Here is a 23,207-nt window from a genome sequence, read left to right on the forward strand (position 1 = left end):
CGACCACAAGGCAGTGATCGTGGCCGTCAAGTACAACGACAACACAAACCGGTGTTACATAAATGGTTACGCTACAAATCACCGTCTCCTCATTAATTATAAATTCCGCGCACTCTCGCGCAAAAGAAATGCATTCGCATTTCCCCACGATTCCCTTCGGGGAGGTGGGGTGATTTTTTTTTATTGTGCTTTCTTCGGTTACAAGCCCAACATTCCACAAATAGGTTTAGAAATGACACAGGGGCGTTACGCAATTAACTTTCAACGTTTTTTTTACTAACGAGAATTCAAATATATATGAACGGGAAGCTCAACTGTCATTGGCGTTTCCGGAGATGCAATACACAATGCAAGACGGTGCTACATGAAAACCGTTTAAAACCGGTGAATGCGAACATGAGCGTTCGTGCTGTTGATTTTGTAACTTGCAAACACATATCAGGTTCCTTATAAGCAATTTGTAGCCGCAGAAAGCTTCAAGTTCATCACGCGACAACTATTTACATTTAGCAGCAAGATTAGTGCGGGGCCTGTGCGGTTCGCAACGAGGGGCCCACTTGTTCCATGCAGGCAACTCGTTTAGACGGGCCTTCGCCGCGCGCTAGAAGGGCGAAGTGAGGCTGTGCCAATTTGAAAGCATTTCCATTATAAATCCAAGCGCACCAAAATGTATAAAAAATCAAATGGAATTCGTTTGTTGTAGACATATGCCAACATAATAGCATATAGGCACTGTCGTGGGAGACGTTGCTTCGAAGCAAACTCGCCTCTGAGCATTTGGGCTCTCCCAATTCGGTAGCACCATGGCGGCCGCGGACAGAACTAGGCCTGGGACACCTTTATCTCATCACGTAGCAGGCTGCACCTGGCGTGTCCTTTATCTAGAAGCCGCGCCAGTACAGGGGAGTAGAGGCCATTAATTCCTAACCGCTGAGCTGTTTAGGCCGATACAAATCCGTCCTGCGTAGACAGACAACCCCGAGCTCTTCAAAAACTTCAGGATAGGTTTTCACATGTTGTTATTCTTTCTGACTCCCTCTCTGCGTGTTCCGCATCAGCATTCGAAAAAGATTCTTCAATTATCCGCACATTCCGGCCATTTGTTCCTCATCAGCTTTGTGAGGTTAGACTAGTGTGGGTTCCAGGACATGCAGGATTCTCATGCAATGAAGTGGCTGATCAATTAGCCATAATGACTATTGGTGGCCCTGTTGTCTTGCAATGTCCAAATGATAGCTTTTTATTGGGGGCGAGATTTGGACGTTCACAACTACTCCAGAATTATCGGCAAGACGCCATTCTCTCTTCCAGAGATGAAAGCCACCTTCGTGATGCATGGAAGCCGATGTTTTGTGAATGAAGGCTATGCGAGGTATCAACCACTAAACTTCGGTGCGAAATTCTCCCATTAAATTTTTATCTTTATAAAACTGGTCTGGCTTCATCACCGCAATGCCCGTTCTGCGACGAACTGAAAAATATAGAACATTTCCTGTTTAATTGCCGCAGCTTTCCCCCAATGCGACGCAAGCATCTGGAGTCAACATTTAGGCGCCTCCGCCTTCCGCTATCTACCTCCGAGGTTCTGTCACTAGGCGCTTCCGCTCTAGGCGCCTGCCACAGGGATGTTGTGTCCGCCCTTCACTCTTGTGTTGTTGCCGAAGGCCGGTTTTCCTCCTAGCCAGCTAAGCGTTCGCATGTATTGAGTTTTCTTCCCGACTCTACTTTCATATCATATCTATTTAAAAATCTGTTCTGCATTCCCTTTTGCAAATTTTGAGATGTAAAATAAATTAGGTCAAATCCTGATTAGGTAGAAAGCTTCTTGGCAAATCCCCCGCGTCGGTATGTGCCATGGTATGAGGCAATCAACCGACCAACCAATCATTTACACGTGGAGAAGGCCACCGGACCCGCTGACGGAAAAGTGGATGCCTTCGGTGGCGAGGACGTGCATAAATATTTGCCTTACGTGGCTGTGCCGTCGCAGGACGACACCGAAAGGGATGATGACAACTGCTACTGAATGAAACACCGTACATATTTTAATACTCCTTGCTTTATTTACAGTGTCGTGTAAAACGGCCTTGCCCTTCTGGGGTACCGCTGCTCCTTATTTCCTTGGATCCGCTCTCAATGTGGGGAGTACTCGGTAGACCCCCAGCAATGCACCACTTGTGCAGGCTGCTGCAAGTTTTCGTTGATAGCATTTGATTACGTTATTGTAATTAATTATGTGACTCGAGAAGTACGATCCCTGTAATTGCAGGGCCAATGAAGAACTTGTAGGGGTCCACGAGAAACATCTAACAGCGCAGCGGTATTTTAGGTCACGTGCCAGTTGCGTACTCATTATTCCCGACTGAGAAAGAAACCCCACGAAATATGAAAATAACACCTGGCAGCCCTCCCACCATGGATCATAAAGCAGCGTCCGCGAGCAGGTTCCCGTGGGTTAGCGAGAATGAACTAAGGGAAAGAAAGAGAAGAACTCGCCGCCGAGTTTGAGGGTTATCTGCCACATGCGCTCCGAGAAAATGGTATTGCTGCTTCTTCCATGCCAATATCAAGGTGATTCGCAGTCTTTTCGAGCGTGTGACAGGCACAGCAGCTGCTTTACCGAAAATCAGCGTGTTTGTGGGAGCTGCTTGGTGCTGCATGGTCCGAGCACCGTCGCGTGGTATTTCCATATTTTGCGGGGTTTCTTTATTAGTCAGACAAAATAAGTGTGTCGCTGAAAATACCGGAGTTAGAATTCTCTCGTGGATAGGTCCGGGAAACCGGTACCGGTGGTTGTGTCTCCGCGCATGAAGCGCTGGTGCATCAACCCAGCTGCGTAAGACTATGAGCTGGCATACCGGCCCGGAAAGTCCCATCAAAATGCTGATGTCCTTAGTCGGCTTTCTCTGTCATCCACGGATGATGAACCATGGCCTCCCGGTGAGGGCTCATGACGGAAGCCCTTCTGAATTCCCCACTATATGCTCAAAAGATAGCCTCATTGACGCAGGAAAAGGGCAGGATTCATGACTTAACTGCGGACACCTTCAAACCTTTTCGTAAAAAAAATTGTTGCCCTTCTAAAAAAACATCCCCCTCGCGATGGGCACGATCAAATGCAGAGCATTTCCGCGGGGGGCGCGCCTGCAAGTCGTATGGATTACATATTGGTTGTTCTTGTTGTAATTGTTGCCTTCCAGCGTAGACATTGTCGATGAAGTCGATGGTGAAACGTGAAACGTGCCGTGAACCCCCTGCCGCAGCTATGACGCAAAGTGGAGCGGCTATGACGCAACGGGGCGCGGCTATGACGCAACACAATCCAACACAATCCACTTTATTCCAATCCAATCCAAATCCAAACCAAACCAATCCAAGCCAAGCCAAGCCAAGCCAAGCCAAGCCAAGCCAATCGAATCGAATCCAATCCAATGCCCCTCGCGAGAAAGTGTTATAGCGCCGTAATCGCGCCACCACACGAACGCGTGATGTTGACGTCACGATCACGCCACAGATGTTAGCGACCGGAGCGCGCGCGAACGACATCTGCGCTTTAGGCGCGAAACGACGGCGGCGAGAGAGCGCGATGCGAGCGCCCCCACCTGTTCTTGCGCGCGAACCGACTGTTGCTCAGCGCGAACCCAACGCGGCGAGAGAGGGTGTTGCGCACGTCCCAACCTGTTGTGCGCCCGAACAGAATGCGGCGAGAGAGGGTGTTGCGAGCAGAGAGAAGGCGAGGAGGACGCGGGGGAGAGGGCGTACCTTTGGCCGACAGTTGAATGAGCCAAGGATATCAGGCACGTTCATAACCTTCCATTCTGTGTTGGCTTTGTGGCACAGTGGGTACAGCACCATGTACCTTGCGTTCCGCCCACACAGTCGTGGGATCGAAACCTGGCGCTGGTAAGTATTGTTTTTTTATATAGCGCCCTTGGCAGACGCTGCATTTGGACTTGGCTGGACCGCTTGAAGGCCGAATGTTCTTGGCCATCGTAGACGCGTACACCAAATGGTTTGAAGTGCAGTGGGTCCCAAACGCTACTTCGGCAACGGTCATTCTGGAGCTTCGTCGACTGTTTGCTACTTTTGGAATACCGGAGAAGCTCGTCACTGACAAAGGTACTGCGTTCGTTTCAGCCGAGATGACCACCTTTTGTGAGAGGAACGGAATTCATTGATACTTCAATCATTGGGAGAGTACTTCTTAAGTTAGATAATTAATTACGATCACCGATTTAAGCCTCATCAACGAAAAAAATATTGCTCGATACTTTACTGTACTGAGAACAGTATGCCCAAACTTTTCTACGAGTAACGCCATTTATATTCTTAATATCGTTGTGCATGATAGTTGGGCTACCCTGTATAAAAAAAATTAATCGCTCCCAACAATCAATTACAAAACAAAAATGTGCACCCTATTGATGTTTCCCCGAAACTGAAAAATTAAATAAAAAAGTCTGGTACGGAACGTTGCAAAAGCGCTAATCAAAATATGGAATACGCGCTAACCACGCACCATGTTTTCCATCCGCACAAAACAAACTATTGGGGTGGTCCAGTGAATTAATCACTATAATAGCGTAAATGTACTACGTGAGTAAAATTAAACGAAAAATAGTATTAATAAAGAACGAACCAAGGCTTTGGTCTACACGACGAAATAAATTTATACATATCACAAGAAAGACAAGCGGCAAAAGAATGCTGCGCATTGTAAAAACAAAACTCTAAATTTCGGCACAGTCCGTCCTGTTCTTATCTCTTTTTACCATCTCGATTGTTCCGTCACCGTCCTACATCATATGAAACAAACCTACACCAGTTAGTCAATATAAATATCGAAAATTTCTTCAGCATGGAAAGCCGGGTCACAAGTCTAAACAGTGCTCGTGAAAAAGCGCAAATATACCGGCTTGAACAACAAGTCCAGCGTGAAACAATCTGACGCCAAACTTAAAAACACCCAAACAGCCACATTCGCTTACACTATCGCGTAAAACAAAGAAAATTTTGTGCTAATCAATACTGAATTACTGGTAACTTATTCAACTTTATTTCGGATGCACGCACCATAACGTTAAAAAACACCACAAAATGAGTGAATCATTAACCAAAGCACCCTACAAGATACATTCTGTCGTTTCCGAGAAAAATTCACGAATAGGCGAAACGCCAAGTTCTCATAATTTTCTCGCTGCGCGTGGCGAGTGGCTGAAGGTTATTGCAGGAAAGCAGCCCCAACGCAGTCCCCTCTTTTCTTCCTGATCTCTTATACTGGACTGGCCGCGTGCCGCTTCGGCTGCATCGGTGACACGCAGCAGCTTGCTGCAATACGGCCAGCGCCACAACATATCTGAGGGCTTCCCCGCCACACGTAGAGCTGCTGCTGCTCAGGCAGCGTCAATTCGCAGAAGACGCCAATCGCTGGAAACACACGGCCAAAGAAATACGTCACTTGTACCGCTATATAAGGACATCGCCATCTGCAGTGGAGCACACACTAGCCTCTGGTAGCTTCAAGTGAACACCGAAGAAAAACGTGAGTTGCACCATCGATGTCATTTATGTTCGAAAATTGAGAATACTGACAAGTTCGGTTTTAGCATAGCCAAGTTAATTGTAACAAAAAGTTTGCTTCTATTTGTAAATGTTGGTTACTATAAAATAACATTTATCAAGAATGAGCCGTGAAGATATTTTGATGGAGCACATTCTTAACTTGTAATTCAGTATAAGGAGGCTTATTAAATTTAAGTTTGGGATGTGATAGGCTATCCAATATAAAAATACTGCTCCATAATCCGCCCTTGCTGTATATTTCTTAATGTACGATATTTTGTTTTGTTTGTAGCACCCACATAAGAATACACGCCCACATATTCTGTGTTGCTCATTCTCTGTGTTTTCAGTAAGTGGGAGAGAGCATGCTCAAAATGAAACAGATGTCACCGCACGAATTGCAAAGCAATGCGGTGAATGGGGTAGCAATAGGAAATGCACTGGCCATTCCGCTACTACTATCCCCTGGGTTATGTAGTGCTAGGTAACCTGTTTGAAACCTTGTAAGATGGACTATCAGCAGTTACCATCCCGTACTATCCCTATAGCCGCCATCCGACTTATGCAAACCCGATCAGTTTTTCTTTAAATCTCTGAACGGTTTTCAACAACTAGCCAAAAAAGAACTGGTACTGATGATTACGATATCAGGAAAGAACTTCAGCAATCTATCCCCAGATGAGGAGCATTGTTTGTATCATAAGAGGCAGCTAAATGAGCATGTAAACGAAGCGGTCAGTAGATTATAAAGCGTTTTGAATTTATACGCCAAGACTGCACATATCTTCTGTAATTCTATGCGTTACTAAAACTTGCCTGCTACATTTTCGATTATTTATGACAACCAAGTAAAGGTGTTAATTTTACCGTAAATATTGACTTTTCAAATTTATCGCTAGTTCTTTATTTAATTGTATGAATACAGACAAAACTCGGTCTAACGCACCCGTTATTACGCATTCCCGAATCTAACAAAAAAATTTGGATTCCCCGGCACTGATATATGCTTTTATTAATTGGAAATAACGAAAAAGATTCATTGCCATTACCCACTTTAATGAAATATTTCAAAAAAGAGACATTCAGAAAAAGAGTAATTTCGATTGTTTTATTTCCGAACGCCACAAAGCCGGCTGCGCCACCTCAGAAACAAAAAACCGAGCCATCTAGTTTTCTTTTTGCCGAGCTCTATGAGATGAACTCTTCAGCCCCGTCGCCGCCTACCATCGCTTCCCGGCCAGCACGCTTTCCGCAATCTTTAGCGGAAAAGACGACAGCATCCATGCCACTTCGTCTGGAATTGCGTCGAAGAAGAATAACATCAACAACACCCCACATGCGAAGTTGGTGGAAGCCCTGTGAAGGTTGTTCGAGCATTTGAGAACCAAGAGCGTTCCTCTCAGCGGGGAAGTGGTACAACAAAAGCGCTGTGCCTCGCGTATCCTCAAGGTGTGACGACTTCAGGGCAAGCCCTGGCTGAATCGTTATTTTCTCCTGGGACATTTAGAGCTAGGCTAAATTATCCGCCAGCGAGCGCCATGGCTGCCGCATTTACGATGTCATGGTAGCTGCTGAAATGCGCCCGCTTTAGACAACGAATTTATTGAATCAACTGCTTGGAATATGGGAGTCCGATTTTACGAAATTCTCCATTTACCAAAATAATTCGTGGTTCTCAGTGACTTCGTTAGATCGGGCTTCAACTGTACCGGGTTTTGTATGTGATCTGGATGACAGAGCTGCAGATATGAGCTAAGTGCCTTTAAAAATTAGCATCACAAGAGCTTTGTGCAACGTGAAACGTTCGTCTCACAAACGGCGTAATAAGCGTCGTCCTTGAGTGTGGTTCGATCGGCCGCTGTAAATGGCAGCTGGTTTTCTCTACAGGCGGAGTTTATCTTAGAATATTCGTTCTAGGTGTTTCGTTCCTTTCTAATTAATGTTTTGGAACTTTTACAGCTTTTGACTTGTATTTTTTCCTTTCTTCACGCAGGTGCGAATCCAGCTATGATTTCTGTTAACACCAAGACCATCCTCGTCGCCCTTGTAGTGCTGGCCGCCCTGTGCAGCCTGACAGCCGCCCAGTACGGAGGCGGCTATGGCCGAGGCTTCGGAGGTGGCCGTGGATTCGGTGGAGGCTACGGCGGTGGCCGTGGATTCGGAGGCGGCCGTGGATTTGGTGGAGGCTACGGACGTGGATTCGGAGGAGGCCGAGGATTTGGTGGCGGACGTGGATTTTATGGTTGAACCCAGATGTAGCGACCAAGTGTTATAGAAGACGAAGTCTAACTGCACATGAATCACCAAAAATCATCAAGGGCATTGCCATGGTCTTCTCGAAATAAATTATTTTGATATGAATCATGTCTTCTCTATCGCTGCTTCACCACTAAATTAGGTGCATGCACAAAAATGACTCATAAAGGTTAGACGGTTCTTATAGCAACGAAGGGGTCGATCAGCAATGATTTATCTTGTTTGGTGTAAATTAGCTGTAATACGTTATAAAATTCGTTGACAGAGCGCTGCGTGTATGTCTAAAGGAATGTACATTAAACTATTAGGGCGTGAATATATTTCCCTGTCAATGTTAGAGCATTGAGCCACACGTAGGAAAATGCTAAGTGGCCATGCCCACTTTATATCAGTAAGGACAATACATTAACAACTGAAATGGCTCATTGGAACAATGTCGCTGCGCACCCTGTCTGTATGGAATCCAATTATCGGAGGATCAGATGGTCAGTTTTGTTTGTTTGTTTGTTTGAGGGCCAGTTTGGTGCGTTTCTACTTCTACTCCTAGTGAGTAAAGGCGTCCAGTTCACCCTTGGGCCCTCCATTCTGCAGCTTTTAGAGCAAATTGAAGAGATGCCCTCTACCATCGAGACTGATGACTGGCCAATCGCAGTAAAAGAAACAACGGCGTTGCGGTTAGCGCAACGTGTGAAGGAAGCCTCACCTGGAGTCCCATGGCCTGACGGTCACACACCTAAGTGTTTGCTTACGCAAGGGAAGGAAGAGCAGAACTTTATTTACCAGTGAAGTCGAGCTGGCCAGAAGGCGGGGTCTCTATGGCGCCACCTATTTGCCTTCGGCCTTTCAGCGAGCCACATCTGCTTACTCATGTTCGAACTGGCAAGGTCGCTCTTTCACTGGTCGCGTGTAGAATTGTGGATTGGATCAAGGTATAGGTTCCAGTGGCATGCCCAGACCATATGGCCAGGTGCTGATGGGCTGCAACAATTCCTGTGCAAAAGCTTGTATATTCTGTGGTAGATGGCGTATACTACCGAGGGATGTTTAAATGTGTTCGTTTGAAGACGTGGGGCATATACTTTTTTATCTTGTCAGGCAGAAGCTGTAAGGTGTGCTGAGGAAGCCACGGGCTTTATTGAAATTTTTCCGCTTAGCATGTACTGATGTGGCCACTGAATATGAGCACTGAAGGGGCACTCACAAGGAAAGGCGGTTTCACTGACTCTTACTATCCTCATACGACGAGCACCAATAATTGTTATTCGAAAAAAAAAACTGCAAAAACCTCAAGGAGCGAGAAAATGTCGAACGCTCGTTAGCGCATGCCTCGCGACGACCGCTTAGCGTCCCCTTCTCGCGCCCTGGACAACAAAACTGGGTGCAGACTACCACCTAAAACATTCCGCTCGAAAAGTTTCATCTTGGGAAAATAGGCTACGGCCGAACAGCAGGCGACGAGCGGTAAATGACCGATACACGGTTTACTACGTACGTTACTTGCGCTACGCCTAACGCTACGTGAATGCTGCAACTCTCGCGGATCCCTTATTTCCTGTGACATTTGGCAAACGAAAGAATCCGTAGTACTTTCATAAAAGCCCACCGAACATCCAGAATAAAAAGAAAGCATGGGCACGCAAAGCACGAACGGTAGACTCAAAACTCATCCCACACGATGAAGCACGAGCTCACCGATGCAGTGCGCCTTAACTACCAGCAGACAGGAGTGCTCGGCGCAAATACACGGCTAGAAAATAGCTCACTTTGGGGCCTTTTTACTCCTGTACATATTATTCGCTTTGTGACTATCCATGCGATCTAGCTACAATGTTACTGCGCGAAGGGAAGTCGACACCCGCAAGCGACATCACGCAGGGCTCGAATCATGCTTCCGTTGAGAAAAAAAATGATGTGCACGCTGTTTCCGTGGTCATCCTCGTATCATCTTTGTGCACATCAAGTTACACGGCAGTATTTAAGCATCTTGGACGACGATAAATGCCGACGTGTGCGTCGCTAACCCCGGGGTATCATGTATACCGCGGTGATCCGGGAATCCCCCAACATGGCGGAAGCGCAGCGGTTCCCGCAAGAGGGCGCCAGTGTTTGCATAAAGTCTATTAGCATTTAAGTGGGTAATTTCAAGAAGGGAAAGCCCCATTACTCTCAAGAAATACTGCGCTAATGTGTTCTTTGGAAAACATGCATTATCTTCTCGATAAAAAGTTCAGCCTGTAAATGCCATTTTTTTCTTGCGGTTGTCAGGCAAACAAAAACCCTATCAAGCTCCTGGTACAATTTTTGATTTTGGTGGCTTAGGTTACAAGAGCAGCGTTCTACAAAGAGGCTTAGAAAATGATATAGGGGTGTTACGTAATTGAGCTTTCAACGGTTTTTTAATAAGGACAATTCAAATATATGTGAACGTGAAGCTAAACTGTCATTGGCGTTTCCGGAGATGCAGTACACAATGCAAGACGGTGCTACATGAAAACCGTTCAACAACTGGTGAATGCGAACACAGCATAATCATGAAACGCCGTGTGAGTTCATGCTGTTGATTTTGTAACCTGCAAACACTTTCGGGCTTCTTATAAGCAATTTGTACTCGCAGAAAGGTTTAACTTCATCACGCGACGACTAGTTGCATTTAGCAGTTACATGAGTGCGAGGATTGTGCGGTTCGGAACGAGGGGGCGCTTGTTTCATGCGGGAACACGTATCCACGGGCCTTCCGCCGCGCGCAGGAAGGCCGAAGTGAGGCTGTGCCAATCTGAAGGAATTTGCACTATAAATCTAAGCTCCTCAGACTATGTATAATTCAAATGGCATTCGTTTGTTTTACACATAGGCAACAATAGCATATCGGCACTGTCGTGAGAGCGTTGCTCAGAGGCGAACTATCCTCATAGCCTTCGGGCTTTCCCCAAACGGTAGCACAGTTGCTGTCGCCGCAAGAACTAGACCTCGGACGCCGTTTTCGCGTCACGTAGCAAGCTGCACCTGGCGTGCGCTTCATCTAGAGGCCGTGTCAGTACAGGGGAGTAGAGACCATTAATTCCTAACAGCGGAGCTGTTTAGGCCGATACGAATTCGTCCTGCGTAGACAGACAACCCCGAGCTCTTCAAAAACTTCAGCATAGGTTTTGACATGTTCTTCTTTCTGACTCCCTCTCTGTGTGTTCTGCATCAACACCCGAAAAAGATTCTTCAATTATCCGCACATTCCGGCCATTTGTTCCTCATCAGCTTTGTGAGGTTAGGCTAGTGTGGGTTCCAGGACATGCAGGAGTCTCATACAATGAACTGGCTGATCAATTAGCCAATATGACTATTGGTGGCCCTGTGGTCGTGCGATGTTCAAATGATAGCTTTCTATTGGGGCCGAGATTTAGACGTTTACAACTACTCCAGAATTATCGGCAAGACGCCATTATCTCTTCTAGAGATTAAAGCCACCTTCGTGATGCATGGAAGCCGATGTTTTTTGAATGAAGGCTATGTGAAGTATCAACCACAAAACTTCGGTGCGAAATTCTCCCATTAAATTTTTATCTTTATAAAACTGGTCTGGCTCCACCACCGCAATGCCCGTTCTGCGACGAACTGAAAAATATAGAACAATTCCTGTTTAATTGCGGCAGCTTTTCCCCAATGCGACGCAAGCATCTGGAGTCAACATTTAGGCGCCTCCGCCTTCCGCTATCTACCTCCGAGGTTCTGTCACTAGGCGCTTCCGCTCTAGGAGTCTGCCACAGTGATGTTGTGTCCGCCCTTCACTCTTGTGTGGTGGCGACTGGCCGGTTTTCCTGCTAGCCAGCTAAGCGTTCATATGTATTGAGTTTTCTTCCTGACTGTACTTTCATATCATATATATTAAAAAAATCTGTTCTGCATTTCCTTTTGTAAATTTTGACATGTAAAATAAATTATGTCACATTCTGATTAGGTAGAAAGCTTCTTGGCAAATCCCCCGCGTCGGTATGCGCCATGGTAAGAGGCAACCAACCGACCAACCAACTATTTACACGTTGAGAAGGCCACTGGACCCGCTGACAGAAAAGTGGAGGCCTACGGTGGCGAGGACGCGCATCAATATTTGCCTTACGTGGCTGTGGCGTCGCAGGACGACGCCGAGAGGGATGACGACGACTGCTACTGAACGAAACGCCGTACATTCTTTAATGATCCTTGCTTTATTTACGGTTTCGTCTAAAACGGCTTTGCCCTGCTAGGGTCCCGCTGCTCCCTATTTCCTAGGATCCGCTCTCAATGTGGGGAGTTCTCGGTAGACCCCCAGCAATGCACCGCTTGTGCAAGCTGCTCGAAGTTTTAATTGATAGCATTTAATTAGGTTAATGTAACTATGTGACTCGAGAAGTACGATCCCAATCATTGCCGGGCTAATGAGGCACTTGTAGGGATCCACGAGAGACATCAAACAGCGCAGCGGTATTTTAGATCACGTGCCAGTTGCGCACTCATTATTCCCAACTCAGAAAAAAACCACGCGAAATATGAAAATAACACGTGACAGCCGTCCCTCCATGGATCATAAAGCAGCGCCCTCAAACAGGTTTCCCTGGGTTAGCGAGAATGAACTAAGGGAAAGAAAGAAGAAATCGCCGCCGAGTTTCAGGTTTATATGCCACGTGCGCCCCGAGAAAATGGTATGGCTGCTTCATCCATGCCATTATCAAGGTGATTCGCAGTCTTTTCGGGCGTGTGACAGGCAAAGCAGCTGATTTAACGAAAATAAGCGTGTTTGTGGGCGCTGCTTGGTGCTGCTTGGTGCGAGCACCGTCGCGTGGTATTTTCATATTTTGTGGAGTTTCTTTGTCAGTCAGACAAAATGATTACGTCGCTGAAAATACCGGAGTTAAAATTCTCTCGTGGATACGTGCGGGAAACCGGTACCGGTGGTTGTGTGTCCGCGCATGGAGCGCTGGTACGTTAACCTAGCTGCGTACGACTATGAGCTGGTGTACCGTCCGGCAAGTCCCATCAAAATGCTGATGTCCTTAGTCGGCTTCCTCTGTTATCCACCGGTGATGAACCATGACCTCCCGTTGGCGTGCTCATGACGGAAGCCTTTCCGAATTTCCCACTGCCGGCTCAAAAGATAGCCTCATTGACGCAGGAAGACCCGACGCTTCGTCAAGTCTACAATGAGGTCCGAAAGGGCAGGATTCGTGACCAAACTTGGAACACCTTCAAACCTTTTCGCAAAAAGGACGCCGAGTTGTCGACATTTCGTAAAAAGGACGCCGAGTTGTCGACACTGCGTGGTTGCCTGCTTTGGCGCTCCCGGGTTGTGATACCAGCGGTGGTTTGACCTGAAGTTTTGAAGCTTATCCATGCCGGCCACATAAGTGTGGTAGCGATGAAGGCGGTCACACGAAGTTACGTGTGGTGGCCTGCTATAGACCGAGAAATCGAGCGAATGGCGGCTGAATGTATTCTCTGCCACCAGTCCCGGAGATACGACGCTAGAACTGCTTTGCCTACTTGGGAACACCCATCGCGCCTTTGGCAGACGCTACATTTCGCCTTGGCTGGACCGCTCGAAGCCCGTATATTCTTTGCCATCGTAGACGCGTACACGAAATGGTTGGAAGTGCCGTGCGCGCCAAACGCTACTTCGGCAATGGTCATTCTGGAGCTTCGTCGACTGTTTGCTACTTTCGGAATTCCGGAGAAGCTCGTCACTGACAACGGTACTGCGTTCGTTTCAGCCGAGGTGACCACCTTTTGTCAGAGGAATGGAATTCATTGATACTTCAATCATTGAGAGAGTACTTCTCAAGTTAGATAATTAATTACCATTACCGAATTAAGCATCATCAACTAAAAAAGTACTGCCCGATCCTTTACTGTACTGAGAACACTATGCCCAACGTGTTCTTCGAGTAACGACATTTATATTCTTAAAATCCTTGTGCATGATAGTTGGGCTACCCTGTATAAAAAAATAACAATTATTCACTCCCAAAAATAAGAAAACAAAACAAAAATATGCACCCTATTGATATTCCTCCGAAACTGTAGAATTAAATAAAAACGACCGGTAAAGAACGTTGCAAAAGCGCTAATCAAAATATGGAATAGGCGCCAAACACGCACCATGTTTTCCATCCGCACAAAACAAAGTATTGGGAAGGTCCAGCCAATTAACCACTAAAATGCCGTAAATGTTCTACGTGAGTTAAAGTAAACGAAAAAGTGTATTACTAAAGAACGAACAAAGGCATTGGTCTACACGACGAAATAAATTTATACATATCACAAGAAAGACAAGCGGCAAAAGAATGCTGCGCATTATCAAAACCAAACTCTGAATTTCTCGACAGTCCGTTCTGTTTTTATCTCTTTTTACCATCTCGATTGTGTCGTCACTGTCCCACATCGTTTGAAACACATCTACCACAATTAGTCAATACAACTATCGAAAATTTCTTGAGCACGGAAAGCCTGGTCACTAGTCTAAACAGTGCTTGTAGAAAAGCGCAAATGTACCGGCTTGAACAATAGACCACGACAGCATGAAACAAAGAGACGCCAAATTTAGAAACAACCAAACTGCCACTTTTCGCTTCCACCTTAACCCAAAACAGACAAAAAGGCTTCTTGACAATCAATTCGGAGATACGGCAAAGTTATTCAAATTAGTTCTCGATGCGCACACAAGGGCATTACAAACACCACAAAATGAGTCAAGCATCAAACAAGGCCGCCCAACAGGCCTTGCGCGCACACCGAGAAAATCTTTCAATCAACCGGCGAAACGCCAAGTTCTAATAATTAAGCCACAACTTTTCTCGCTCTCTCTGCGCGTGGTGAGCAGCTGAAGGTTATTGCCCGAAAGCAGCCCCAACGCCATCCCCTATTTTCTTCCTGATTTCTTATACTGGACTGGCCCCGTGCCGGTTCCGCTGCATCGGTGACACGTAACAGCTTGCTGCAATATGGCCAGCGCCCCAACAAACCTGGGGCCTTCCACGCCACAAGTAGTAGCCGGTGCTGCTCAGGCAGCGTCGATTTGTAAAATCCGCCAAGCGCTGGAAACGCACGCGCAAGGGAATACGTCACTTCTGGCGCTATATAAATATCCCCGCCATCAGCCTTGGAGCACACACTAGCCTCTGGTAGCTTCACGTGAAGACCGAAAAGAAACGTGAGTTGCACCATCGATATTCTTTGATTTTTGTAAAGGGAGAGTACTGACAACTTCGGTTTTAGCGTAGGTAAGTTGTAGATATAACCATTTTGCTTCTATTTGTAAATGTGGGTCACTATAACACAACTGTTACCAAGAATGTAGCCGTGAAGATATTTTGAGGTAGCACATTATTCGGTTGTAATTCAATGTAGCGATGCTTACAATATTTAAGTTAGGAATCTGACAAGCTATCTAATATAAAAATAGTACCCTAAGATACGTCCTTGAGGCTTGAATGGTTGAATGTATGATGCTTTTTGCTTGAAGTACCACCAAAATAATACACGCCCACATGCTTCATTTTGCGAATTCTGTCTGTTTTGTAAAAGTGGAAGGAAGAATGCCCAAAATCAAACAGATGACACCACATGGATTCGAAAGCAATGCGGTGAATAGCGTAGCAACAGGAAACGCATTGGCCATTCAGTTACTACTATTCCCAATGTTAGGTAGCGCTAGGTAACGTATTTTAAACCTTGTGAAAAACCGACAAATTTTTCACAAAATCTCTGAATAGTTTTTCAAACACAAGACGTAAAGAAAACCTGGTACTCATGGTCAGGACTGGAGCAGGGAACTTTAGCAGTGTATGACTAGATAGGGAACAGTGTTAGAGTCATAAGAAGCTGCCAAATGAGCATGAAAACGAAGCGGATACTAGAATATAAAGCTTCTTGAATTGATACACCAAGAGCGCACAAATATTGTATAATTCTATGCGTAACTAATATGTGTTTCGTACTTTAACAATTATTTATGGGAACAAGGCCAAAGGTTTTATTTTACCGATGTTTCAGCTTTATCCCTAGTTCTGTGTTTCATTGTACGACTACAGTCAAAACTTCATCTAACCACAACAGATCTTACGATTTCCCCGATTTAACGAACAAATTGGGATTCCCCCGCAGGTACCCATACTGCTCCATGCTTCGTTTAACTCGAAGAAACGGACTAGATTCAGCGCCACTGCCGATTTAACGAAGTGTTTCAAGAAACAGACTTTTGGAAAGAAGATATTTAGAAAGTGTTTTTTCAGAACACCACAGAAAAAAAACATCCGTGGCATCGGTTTTAAATATTACGAAGGTGTATGAGGTGACCTCAGCAGCTATGCGGCCGCAAACCATGACCTCCCTGCCAGCACGCTGTCCGGAACCTCGAAGAGAAAGGTTAATGTCATCCGTGCCGCTTTGTCTGAAATTACGTCGAAGAAGAAGAGCGTCAACATCACCCCGCACGAGAGGTTGGAGGAAGTCATGTGTAGGCGGTTCGAGGATATGAGAGCCAAGAACGTTCCGCTCAACGGGAAAGTGGTAGACCAAAAATAGCTGTGCTTCGCGTATGCTTAAGGTGCGGCGACTTCAGGGCAAGCCCTGGCTGGATGTTTATTTTTACCGCCGACCTTCAGAGCAAAGTTAATTTAGTCGCAGGCGGGCGCGGCGGCTGCCGATATTCCGATGTCATGGTAGCTGCGGGGGTGCGCCCCCATTATACATCCAATTTGTCGAGTGAACTGCTTTTAATATTGCAGTCCAGCTTTTGCGAACTTCTTCATTTAAAGAAATCATTCGCGTTCCAGGTGAATTCGTCAGATCGGGTTTCAACCGTGCTGGGTTTCGTAGTTGACCTGGTAGACACAGCGGTAGATACAATCTAAGTGCTTTTAAATCTTAGCATCACAAGAACTTGATGTGAAGACAAACACTGCGTCCCAGAAACTGCTAAATATGTGCTGCCATTAAGTCTTGTTTCCAACTGCAATGAATGGAAGGTGCATTCTCAACAGGTGCAGTTAATCATAGTAATTTATTGGAATGTTGGTGTTAGGTGCTTGGTTTCTTGTAACTTGCATTTTTAACTTTTTACATCAGTGAACGTGTGTTTTTTCCTTTCTTCCCGCAGGTGAAAATCCAGCTATGATTTCGGTTAAAACCAAAACCATCCTCGTCGCCCTCGTGGTGCTGGCCACCCTGTGCAGCCTGGCAGCCGCGCAGTTCGGAGGCGGCTATGGCCGAGGCTTTGGCGGTGGCCGTGGATTCGGTGGAGGCTTCGGACGTGGCTCCGGAGGTGGCCGGGGATTCGGCGGAGGCTACGGACGTGGATTCGGAGGAGGCCGAGGATTCGGTGGCGGACGTGGGTTCTACGGTTAAGCCGAGCTGCATCGTCCCAATATTATAGAAGACGAACGCTACCTGCATGTGAATCACCAAAAATCACCATGGGCATTGTGATGGTACTCTTGAAATAAATTATTTTGTTATGTCTGCACTAATTCTGACTCACTACTGTCTAAAGCCGGCCTTCAGTTAATGACCAAAATATCAACGATCGCGCGGACGCGGCACAACGTGCAGTCATAAAAAATGTTTCATTATTTTAGATCATTCTTGTTTATAGCAATAAAGGGGTTTTCAAGTACTGATTTCTGGTGTTTTGTTTAAAATAGATGCAAATCGTTCTGAAACTCGATGACACAGCGCTGTCTTTGTATTGAAAGGAAAATACATTAAAAATAAGAGCATGAATATAATTCACTGTCATTGATGTGGCATCGAGTCATACGTGGGAAAATGCTAAGCGGCCATGCCCATTTCATATCAATAACGAGCACACAGTATTAACTCAAATAGCTCATTTGAACAATAGGCTGCGTAGTTTTTGTGTGTAGAGAATCCAATTATGGAAGGTTCAGATGGTCAGTTTTGTTCGTTTGTTTGAGGGTGTGTAGTATTACTCGTTCTCCACATCGCGCTTAGGCTCTCCATACGGCAGCTGTTAGAGTTGTATAAAGAGATGTCCTCCACCTTCTACAGGATTTGTAGTTGGGCAAGCTGGTACATACCTTTAACAAAACAGCGCGAAGCACGGGACAAAGAAAAGACGAAGACTATACAAGCGCTTGTGTAGTCTTCGTCTTCCCTTTGTCCCGTGCTTCACGCTGTTTTGTTAAAAAAAACTCTACATTCGAGCCTGATAACTTGAATAATCACAGTAGAAGAAACGACAGCGGTCCGTGAGCCCCACGTGTAAAGGAAGCCACTCACCTGGTCGCCCATGGCCTGACAGTAAAGCATTTAGGTGATGGCGTATGCAAGGGCTGGAGGGTCAGAGCTGTATTTAACGGTGGAGTCGAGCTGGCTGGGGCGGGATCTGTAGTACAGCACGCCATCGGCGCGACCCACCCGCCTATAAGCCTTTGAGCAAGCGAAATCTTCTTACTCAGGTTCGAGCTGGCAAGATTACTGTATCAGCGGCTCGAGAGTAGAATTCGGGATTGGATCAAGGTACAGGTTCCATTTGCATGCCCAGACCATGTGGTAGAGTGCAGCTGGGCTTCTGAAATTCCTGGTCAAAAGGTTGTTTGATTGATTGATTGGTTTAAGGGTATTACACGCCGATGCATTGAAGGCGCTGTGGCGCGCCGTAGTTGAGGGATCCGGGTTCATTTTGACCACATAGTGACCTCTGACGTGCGGGGAAATCTCGTACACACGGGTATTTTTGCTTTACGCCTGCATGAGAAAAGCCGCACTCGCGGCCGGGAACAGAAACGACGTCCTCGTGCTCAGCAGCACATGTGCAAAATGGTGTATATTGTGTGGTAGATCGCGTGTACTGCCGCAGGATGTGGAAATGTGATCGTTTGAAGATGTGAGAGATAGAATTCTTTTGTTAGCTGGTTTGCCGGCGGCGGGAAGGGGAGTGAAGGAGGCCACCGGCTCTGTGGAAACTTTTTCGGTTGGGATGTATTGATGTGGTAACTGAATATGGACACTGAAGGGGTACTGGAAGGGAAAACCGGCTCCAGGGACTCCTCTTATCATCATATGACCAGTACCGATATTTGTATCGGCCAAACGCTGTGCACAGAGATTGCAAGGCTTCGATTTCTGCTCTCACCGTGATGCTCAGGCATTGTGTAATACCCACGGTGAAAAACAAAGATGAACAAAACAATCCCAGCGTAATTCATAGTACGCGTGCTGCATCCTGATGTTCCCATTTATAAACTTTTGCACTCTGTATTGTTTGTTTGTTTTTGTTACATTTTATTCTGCTAGTACTCTCCCTGTCCTTTTTTCCCAGGCAAGGCCCAGTTCAACATGAGATCCCGTGGAGAGCACTGCATCTCCGTAGTGACCGCTGATGAGTCTACGCAGCAACGCCTTTAGTGTGAAAGTGTAGCATTGTTTCCCATGCACTCCAAAACCAGGACCATGTAACGGCCTGAATTGACACAAAAATGTGTAGTTGGATGAAGTAACACATTTAATCTTTCTATAATAACGTAAAAAGACAATCCGTTGAAATAAATGAAATATCGAAAAACCACAATAACAAAAATGAAAAACAACTTACAAAAATAATCTCTCAACACCGAATATATGTGTGTTAAACATTGAAAATTAAGACGGAAATAAAAAATCCTCTCCCCCTCAAAAAAAACTTTGAAACCACGAATAAAGAAAAGAAAAATAGGCCAACAATGTTACGCCCAGCCTTCTCACTAATCTGCAGATATTGTGGAAGTAATACATTTAATTGTTATAATAGCTTGAATGGAGATACCCGCTTTCAATTGGGCGCGAATGTTTCCACTCTAGAAAGGCAGAACTAAAAAGGATACTTCCAAGTCCAGTGCTATTTCAATCCTTTCCTAGATATAACTGATGTTAGAAAAACGTCTACATGCTGTAATGAATTCCTCTTTAGTAAGTACAATTTCCTACATTGGCATCGTTGCGGTTTTGTTTCGAGATCGGGTACGCGAGCACGTCTGGATAAGCTAGCTCATCTATTGCATGGTACATTTGAAAAAAATGAAGTAGCCCTGGGTCTATTCCTTGATGTAGAGATGTAGAAAAGGCCCTGAACACTGTGGTTACATGCAGTTTGTGGATTTGCTACACAAAATCTCATGATCCTCAAGATGATCATGACCACATGATCATCTTTCGGGACCATTTTGGCCTTTATTATGCGGCTGCTGGTGTACACATTGTGAAATTGTACGTTTCCTGCGTTAGGAGACGGCAGAGCTTTGTTGTGGTTCTAAACCTAGACGCGACTGCGTGAGTAGACTGCTCAGCTTTATAAAATGCAGCCTCCGGTGCTCTATTTTATTGTCACTCTTTTAATATTTATCTTAATGACAGCGTTGACGTGATCACATCCCCTGAAATTTTCAGTACGCCCATGCTACTTTGCTTGTGTCTATCAACACGAATTACTTCAACACGCTTTCAGACCTTCAGAAAGATTCTGTGAAGCTCAGTGATAAGTTCGAAGGAACCTAATTAAAGCTAATCCTCAGAAAAAGTAAACTCATTTGTTTTTTTTAAACCTCAATGAGGTAGTGCCAAATAATGATTGTGTTCATCTTCACATGTGCAAATGCACAAATCTCTCTTGCTGCCCTTTAGCACGGGTGCCTTCGGTAGAATATCTCGGTGTGTTAGTAGACGATGACATGTAAAGGAAGACACATATAGATATTTCAGTAAGAAATTAGGAAGCGTTGCGTGTTTCCTGTAAAATACGAAGGTATTTTTACCATTCTCAAAAAGAAGGTGTTTAGCCCAAGCGCTAGATTACACTATTGTCCGTTGTGGGGCGTGCTGTTTTTACAGCACACTGAATGCATTAAAAAACAGGGTTAATTGTATCCTGAAAATTATTGCGAAACTGTTCTCTGTAACGTTACTGGAGGTGAATCAATTGGTGTCTATAAATCAGCACAATTGCTTCGCCAGACACTGTTATTTGAAAATATTTTAGGAAAGTGGTCAGGTTTGTACCACAAAAATATATCTCTGCGTCGTGTGACTTGTTATGTTACAGCAAGAATTCAAACACACAGCGGGAGAGCCCTACAATCATGCTATTTCCCAGCATATTTTATTGGGATTCCGGATGATATGTTTGTGATTACTTTGCGAGGTAAGTTGGGAGCTGCCGCACCTTTTTAGGACGGCTGAGCCGATGTGTTTAGCAATGTTTCATTTTGTCGCACCTTTTTTTTATTTGTCGTTATTCCCGTGTTTTGTATTTGTAATTCCTTCAAACCTTCCTCCGGTGTTCTTGTTTTGTATTTTGTGTGATGTGTTATAACTGCATGTTGTGCCCAATCAGCCTGTGAAGGTATCGCTGCTTTAGGGGGTCGCATCACAAGGCTATACTTAGGGCTTAGGCTGGCCCATAACTATATTGTTGTACATTGATGGTTTGAAGGAATCTTATGTTATCTAATGCTATTTGAATTGGCCAAACAGACTTATGAAATAGGAAACATGCAGGGGGGATCTTGTTTCGCATGCCCATCTATGATGGCTGTGTCACCTAGTGTGGTTGACACCCGGACGAGTGCGGGCACTTTTTCAGCTGATTGAAAGGTGCGACTACGGTGCCCCTATCAGAGAACTGCGGCGTTCGCAAAAACGAGCGTTGGAGCACCGACCCGACAGGCCAATGTACCCTTTCCAACATGTTAATCGAATCTTGTAGTTTACTTTATTTATGGAATCTTAGATATAATTTACTAACTTCATGCCGTGTTAAATGCCGCAGTCATTTTTGTTTACTTTGTTTTCTATTGCTCTTTGCGGAGCTGGGAAAATTTTTCTCAACTTGTTTTGAGCCGAAATCACAACACTCCCACACTCCCACCACATCGTGACGCTAATATTGGTAATCGATACTAAATGTTATGCAAAGACGGTATGACAGCCACCTTTTCGGTTCCCCCCTTTGTTTCCCGCATGTCGTTTCCGGCTCCCTGCTTTTATTATTTATCGTCTATTCTTCTCCCAAGCCAAACGGACACACTTCTCTGAACAAGCGGCTGCTCTTAGGCAGTCTCTCTGAGCGGCGACAATTTGTTCTATGAAATGCTCGGCCAAAATTGTTACGGCCGACTTGATGCCTGAAGTCGCCACACCATTCTATACTATTTTTGCATGGGCTGATTCATAGCTAAGCAAAGGATTTGTCGACGTGGGCTTGTACATGCAGCAGGTGTTGCAGGGCATAATCTTAACCGCAAGATCTAAAAACTGAATTTCACCGTGAATTGGTAATTCGAAAGTATACTCAAGCCCGAATCCCTTCTTCCTGAAGGTTTTTATTACTCCAGGAAGCATGAACCTCCCCCTAAGGTCTTTGACCAAAACAAGCTAATCGACCAGAAACCTGAACAGCTTCAGATCCACGCAATTTAGTTCTTTTTAACAGCTCTATCTTTTTTGCTCGAGAATATATTATGGTGTCCTGGAGCAACATCTGACCGAATATAAACACCTGCGTTCTGGTCGTGCACCTTATCATACCATCAATTAGTGTGGAACTGAGACACAGGGCCAGAACTCCAAAAACAGTCGAGAGACACACTGCTGCTGTTACGAACCACAGCCTCGTCATTGTTTCCTGTAATGCACTCTTTTACAGTTTGCAATGAAGGAGCATGACGAATTGAGTATTACCATTCGACAACGCCAATATAAAACCAAAACATGCTCCTTCATAATGGGTATTTCGATAATCTACGTCCTTCATCTAACTAGGAACCAGGAGTGGATCCATAAGATTAAGAGCTTTCAACTGCTTTTGCAACAAGCTTTTTGCAACCCGGTGAGGCCACGAATTCTTTTACGACGCGATGCTACTTAACGGCATTTCCGGTTTGAGGGTTCTTTCGTTGAAGGAGGCCTGTAAGAAAAGGTCCTTCCGGTTCTCGCGGCATTAGACAACCGACATAAATACGACTCGGCAAGCAGTTTGATGGCACGGCGTTTAATTACTTCAGCTTTTTCATCAACCTGCTTAATATTCTCCTTTATGGCAGCGTTGCCCTTTTCCATGAACGTCTCTTGAGGCATAACGCCCAAAGAGGGTTTATATGTGGTTATGCCTCAAGGGATGTTCTAATGTGTAGCCTTTGTTGTGATGCCTGGTGGTAGTGGCGTTACGTGGTATTTTCATATTTCGTGGGGTTTCTGAATGAGTACCAAAAAATCAGTACGCATCAAGTACGCCGCTAAAAATACCGCAGTTTGATGTCTCTCGGGAATGCCAGAAGTGCCTCATTGACACTTCAATAATTTTGAGAGTACTTCTCGTGTTAGATAATTAATTATAATCACGTAATATCATCTCAACGACGGCAAAATCACCT

General features: G+C 45.3%; 1 long non-coding RNA gene across 1 annotated transcript; it reads left to right on the forward strand.

The window, feature by feature from the left end:
- The first annotated feature begins 5,404 nt into the window (after positions 1-5,404).
- On the forward strand, positions 5,405-7,923 carry LOC144175794 (uncharacterized). Its single transcript, XR_013323688.1, has 2 exons — positions 5,405-5,542; positions 7,556-7,923. It is a non-coding gene; the product is annotated as an uncharacterized LOC144175794 (long non-coding RNA).
- Positions 7,924-23,207: the final 15,284 nt, after the last annotated feature.

This window comes from Haemaphysalis longicornis, unplaced genomic scaffold (assembly GCF_048455015.1).
Source record: "Haemaphysalis longicornis isolate Haplotype H1 unplaced genomic scaffold, Haemaphysalis longicornis Haplotype H1 scaffold_3, whole genome shotgun sequence".
NCBI lineage: Eukaryota > Metazoa > Arthropoda > Arachnida > Ixodida > Ixodidae > Haemaphysalis > Haemaphysalis longicornis.